The sequence below is a fragment of the Pseudonaja textilis genome, chromosome 2 (genome assembly GCF_049901715.1).
Source record: "Pseudonaja textilis isolate UNSWEBS1 chromosome 2, rPseTex1.2, whole genome shotgun sequence".
In the NCBI taxonomy this organism is placed as follows: Eukaryota; Metazoa; Chordata; class Lepidosauria; order Squamata; family Elapidae; genus Pseudonaja; species Pseudonaja textilis.
In genome coordinates this window covers 225,003,848-225,010,360 of record NC_141991.1, presented here as the reverse complement: position 1 = coordinate 225,010,360, position 6,513 = coordinate 225,003,848, and the positions used below count along the sequence as shown (strand labels likewise).

At 38.2% G+C, this 6,513-nt stretch overlaps 1 long non-coding RNA gene across 3 annotated transcripts in view; it reads right to left on the bottom strand.

Moving 5' to 3' along the window:
* Positions 1-6,233, bottom strand: part of LOC148127390 (uncharacterized) — a 28,483-nt gene extending 22,250 nt beyond the window's left edge. Inside the window, exon 1 of one of the 3 annotated variants that reach the window (XR_015742324.1) lies at positions 5,395-6,233. This is a non-coding gene — a long non-coding RNA (uncharacterized LOC148127390). The remainder of the gene's footprint in view (positions 1-5,394) is intronic. The other 2 variants (XR_015742325.1, XR_015742323.1) reach the window with 2 other exon arrangements.
* Between the last annotated feature and the right edge of the window lie 280 nt (positions 6,234-6,513).

Here is a 6,513-nt window from a genome sequence, read left to right as displayed (position 1 = left end):
ACTGGGTAATTATAATGTAATTATTTAAATAAAATGAAATGTAATAAAATTAATTAAAATAAAATTTATTTTATCATTTTAATATATTTGAACAAAATCTCTGGAACAATGAGAGATGTAGATACCGCTTTTTCTACACAAATTTCTCCTTTGCCAAAACTAAGAAAGATATCAAGTCAGCAATACCGGTTAAATGCAGTTCTCTCATCTTGCTGGTACCACCATTGTTGTTGCAAGTCAGCAATAAGTATCACAAATAGAATGGTGAATAAATTCTATACAAAATGCAGAATTGCAATTCTGTTGGGCAGTGCATGGCACATCATATTTTGATAAGACATGATGAGCACTTCTTACTCAATCACTTTTTAAAAAAATATTAACTTTAAAAATAGATTGGTAAACCTGAGCAAAGATTAGTTCACTCCAATTTTCCCTTCTTCTTTGAAGAGTGCATACTCATATCCATTTTAATTATTTGCTTTCCACCCAATTAACAAATTATCATTTTTATAGAAAAATTAGTTTCCCCGTTTTTTTTTATAATTCTTTAAAATAGTTGTGCAAGATCTTTTTATACTGGAAAGAAGAAGCATGGGAATTATAGAACATTAAGATTTATTCTAAAACAAATGGGTACAATTTTTATTCCATCATTTTTTAAAACACTTCTGTAATCAGCTAAGATCATGGCCATTAGTGGGCTAGCAATGTTGGAAATTGCAGAGGGTCCAAAAGAAAGTTACTCAAGGAAGCTGAGTGAAATAAATAGTATTAATGCATATTCTGATTTCTGACAAGATTCTGATTTTATGTAATAAAGCATCAAAGGTTTTATCTGAGAATTATATACAAACATACATATATACTCCTCATGTGTTCCCCTTTGGAGTAAGTATCATTAAAATAGAGGGAAAGCAATATTATATAAAGTGCAAAAAGAATTTAAGAAACATTGATCACAAAATAGGCATGAGATACAAGTAAAGAAAAGTAAATTAATTTCAACTAATACCAACACTGTTCATTATACTTTCTGTGCCCGAAATCATCTGTATTTCTACCATGTATAATGATTCATACTTTGTCTTTTCTTCTCTAAACTTCCCACCATTACTTCTGAAAATCTAATAAATTCCTTCTAACCGCTGTTTTCTCGGATTTCCTTTTTCTCTCAATCTATTCACTTTTCCTTCCTGTAGTTGGCAATTTGAGCAATTTGATCTTTGTTCTGTATGACTCTATGAACAAACCACCTCAAATTTCTTCTTTCATAATCAGTTTTGTATTCATATTACATTAACTCATTGCATCCATCCTTGAGTGAGTTCCCATCATTTGCTCTTAGCTCCACATGGCAGTTTGAAAGCACATAAAAATGCAAATGGTAGCATTTCGTGCAGGAGCCAGTGCCAGTCCTGCCCAGATGCAAGGCAAGGTCGGTTGAAGAAAGCCTGGATGATCCAACACCTTCAAACGCTGTTAACCAGCAGTTGCAAATCTAGTTTGGCCCCCATGGCTATACTGTGGATAGCACACATGCATGAACAAAATGAATAGCAATCTTAGGCTGCCAGAACTAATCTGGTAGAAAGCAGGGTAGACTTTCCTGGCTATGTACACCATATGCTAACCAATTAAAACAATAAAAATAAAATAAATAAAATAATAAAAAATAAAACAAAAATAATAAAAATAATAAAATATAAACTAAAATAATAAAAACAAAAGTCTAATTAATATTTGGCTTTCAAAATAGACTCAAACCTAGAACCTTCCTATTGTTTTTACCTCATTTTTTTTCAATCTGAAATCAGTAACGATTTAACATTCTTTGTACTTTAACGTGACCTGCTTTAACCTTGAATTCAATATGTGGGCTGGACAGCAACTACCAGAATGCCTAGTTTCTAAAAATTCTATGAATTGCACCCTCAACCCAGTTATAGGATGCCAAATTGATAAAAGATTATATAAATCACAGGAAATAGTTATTCCTGACTATCCTTGGTTATGAGAAAGTTAATTTATAGTTTTCACTGGATGTATAATTGTCGGCTATTGCATTAGCTGGCAGCTTGGTGGGCAGGTGTCTAAATATTTTTTTGGGAAATTTTGGGATCAATTGCTCAGCTTATTTGTGATCTTGTCTTACATGCGGTCTCCTTTTTTTAATGCTGAATTCAAGCAGCAAATTCTATATTTGGTTACTTCAGAGTTTTGTTAGCCAGGTTTTAAACTCTTGGGACTGATATTATGTGCCTTTTCCATGCTATCTCAAAAATATAAGGATTTTGATATTTTGTTGTGGCAATATTTTTTAAAACTTATTATTTATTAGCAGTATAAATAAATAGTTATTATTTATTACAGCACAAATAAATAATAATTATTTATTATTATTTATCAGAATTGCTTGCCACCCATCCCGCCGGTAAAGATACTTCAGCATCACAAGAAATAGAATTCCTCTTATTCCAAATAGAAGTGTGGTTGATGCCTTATAGTTTTCTGTAGCATTTTAAAAGAGCATCTGTATTCTCTTTTCTTTAAATAAGCCATGGTCCTTATTAAATATAAGAAGAATATCACTTTTGAACCAAGGCAGATCTACACGTCTTTGAATATGGGAAGTCTAAATTCTAAAGTCAGCAGGGAGTTGAAATAGCTTCTTCAGGAAGAAAGCTGTGTGTGTGTGTGTGTGTGTGTGTGTGTGTGTGTGTGTGTGTGTGTGAAGAGAGTGAGAGAGATTTAATTTAAGGAATAAGAGCTCTACAGAGCCATGCCAATAACTTGTATAGGGTAAAGAGAAAGGCTTCCAAATACATTGGAATAAAACTTAGATTTTCCACTGAGAGGGAAAATTGAAGTGACTGGAAATGATGATGAGGAATATAATACTATTATGTCTGGAGAGTGTCAATAGAGCAGGGATTCCCAACCTGTGGACCATACTGGGCCGATACTGGTCCATGGTCTGTTGGGAACTAGGCCACACAAGTGGCAGATGAGAATGCAAAGATTTGTTTGTGCTAGATTGCACACACCAAATCATCCTCTCCTCCTGCTACCATCACCACCACAACTGCTCTTTTCTGGTCTGTGGAGCCAGAGAGGCTGGAGACCACTGCAGTAGAGAAAGGCTGAGATAATGAAATGGGGATGCTTTTCTTATATTAATACTAGACCTCCAGTGAACCTGCATATTTTCCTCAACTCTAGATGGGTTAAGACTGCCAGTTTATTGGCAGTCTATATATATTGTATTGCCCAGCTATGCAGGAGAATGGCAGGTTGGGAAAAGCTAATCTTGCAAAAAGGGTGTGTATCTGATGAATTGTATATATGACCAGCCTTCCTGTGGTGGTTGAAGATTCTGCAAATTGCAATCCCCAAATATGAATGTAAGATTCATGACAGTAATTAAATTAATTAATTACTGGAGAAGTTCTAGGGATTACTGAGGTTGGTTCCCTTTAGAATCAAGCGGTTAAAAGTACATGAGCTTTTGAAAACGTTTGCTTTTATTTGAAACATAGAACTCAAAGGTAGTCATACTGAGCAGACAGCCAAAGTACATTTGTACGTATCACATCTCCAGGGAGTTAGCCAGCAATGTAATCTGTGTACACATTGTTCTTTCTTTCTTTCTTTTTTTTTGGAACAGAAACCTGGATTATCTTTAGGTGAGAGGATGAAGGAAAACAGAGTCTGTTCCAAAGGTGCATCCAGGCATTCTGAGCAATTAGCTGATTTTCCTAGCTAAATTAATAAATACCTTATGCTACCAGGCTTGAAATTTTGGACCTGGACAATCTAGAACTACGCTGCCTATGGTCTGATCTAAGATTAGTGCACAAAATTGTCTGCTACAACATTCTATCTGTCAACGACTACTTATGTCGAGATGCATCTAATGTCCAATTCTTTGCATAGTTGAATTCATAGTGTAAAATGATAGTAATCTTTCCCCTATTTCATCCCATAGTAGTACAGCCAAAGGAGAGACGCCAGCATGAGGCTGGGGTCCGAGCAGTGAAGAAATTTTCCCCAACCCACCAAGGGTCAATTCAGTGACCAATCAGAATTACAGATTTGGCCACATGACATGAACTACATTTCCCATGATACCTTAACTACATTTACCATGATGCATTCTCTTAAGGGGACAGCTCCCAATTCCTAACTATACCAATTCCCATTAACTATAACTGGCTGGACAACACAACTACTTCAGCTTCAACCGCAATAATACATGGGCAAACAGTTACAAACTCAATGTAAACCGCTCCAAACTCAATTGCAGAAAATATGACTTCAGCAACAGAGTAGTCAATGCCTGGAACTCACTACCAGACTCTGTTGTTACATACTCAAAACCCCAAAACTTTAATCTTAAACTGTCTACCCATTCCTAAGAGGTCCATAAGGGGACGTGCATAAGTGCACCAGCATGCCTACCGTTCCTCTCCTACTGTTCCCATTTATCCATTTATTCATACTCATTTATTATTGTGAAAAGTGAACAAGAGTAAAGCCATTTCATGCCATTTTTTGATCAGAATATTACTTTATGATCAGACTTCATTTTGTAAGCTGTGTTTCAAAAGTATGTTTCAGTAACTTTCTAGAGGAAGTAGTTTTCCAAGGAGGGATTGTGACAGTTATTGAAACACCTTTAACCACAAAGAACAAACTGTATCCTGTTTTAAGATGAATCATTGTAACGTTAGTTCCTTGTAAAAGAGTATAAAAAGATGAGTGTAACTGTGTTCTGGGTTCCATCTTGCTGCCTTGGATGTGAACCCGTTCTGCAGAATCGTAGAATAAAAGCAATCTGAACGAAGATCCGTGTCGTGTCGATGTTTGTGTGAACGCAATCTGACATTATGTACATACTTATACCTGTTTATACTTATATGTTTATGTTATGTTCATACTTATACTTGTTTTCTCATATATGCTTGACAAAATAAATGAATAAATAAATAAATTTCCTAACAAAACACATTTCGGTGAGTAACTGCTGAGACTATTACAAAGCTTGCATCTCTATTTACCCAATTAATGGAGCCTGAAATTACATTGAAAACATTGACTGAGTTTAGGAGAGAGCTTAAAGAAATAGTTTTAAATATCCTGCTGTAGGTGCCTTTTAAAAATCCTTCTTTAAATAGTTTCATTAAAAGTATCTTCTTTCTTATTAGTTAATATCCTTTGAGACTCACTGCTGTTTGAACAACAGGAGAAAGTAAAAGGAAGCATTTGCTAGTACATTGAAGCAGTGAAGTTTTAAATACTGGGCTAAGCCAGAAGCAAAAAGTATAGTATACAAACCATAGTATACAAATTATCATGGATTCACACAACAAATTAAAGATGTGGCTGGTTTACCTGTGGTTACTCTTCGAGGAAATATTTTCCAACTCTTCCAGAAAAGGTGCAGTCCTATTATTGTTTTGTCTCTCAGAAACTTTTAATTGGCCATGGTATCTTCTTAGGTAATGAATTGTGAGTAAGGGAAACTTTACTGCATGGCTGATCACAACAAACGGCACTGAGAGAAAGATTTATCTCATATCCAGTGCTATTCAATATCTATACAAAGCAACAGGAAATCATTTCAGAAAATTTGAAGTACAAGTAATTTATATTTATATAAATATATTGATATGCTCTAGAGCAGTGGTTCCCAAAGTGGGCGGTGGGATGCCTTAGGGGGGCGGTAAGAGGCAAGGGGGCCGCTAAGAGGTGGCAGGGGGGCGTTCCAGGTGCCGCCCCTGCAGACTCACTGACTGTTGGCCACGCAGCCCTTTGACTGTTTCATCACTCCGTAGCTGGCGCCTCGAATGTGGAACCCGCGTGCAGTGAGCCTTGCCAAACCTGGGGGTGGGGGGCAGAGGTGGGAGGTGGTGGAAAGAGGGCGCCTTAGCTTGCAGGCTGCCCTCTCCGGTGGAAGCGGCGGAGGCAAGCCAGGAGGCCCGAAAGCAAAACCCTCCCAAGGCGTGCAATGGAAGGGGTGGGTGGTCGGGCGTTAGGGCCCCTTCCCCAGAGAACAAGGGAGCGCGTAGCGCCTGCCCAGCCCCCGCCTCTCCAGCCAGCCGGGCTTGTGTGCAGGAAGCGGGTGGGTGCAGCTGCGGTTCTCCAAGGCGCGTGGCTTGGTTCAGTTCAGCTCTACGTGGCCGTCCCGGACCTAGAACCCAGCCTCCCTCTGCAGCCCCGTTCTTCCAACTGAGCCCTGCACTTGCTTGCTTGCTTGCTTAGTTTCCAAGCAATCGTTCCCTCCGCCTCCCCTGGTCCGGACTGCTTCCGCATACCTTCCTCCTCCCGGGCGGAGCATAAAGATGGGCAGAATGTTTCACTGAAGCTGGGAGTCTCTGAATGTGTGCAGAGTACCTCCCCTTGCTTGGCCCGATGGAAGTGGACCTTGGGTTGAAGCAAAGAGAGTGAGGTCGGCTGCATCGCTGGAGCAGGGGCAGAGGGGCAGGAAGATCTTAGCTATGGTTTATTCAT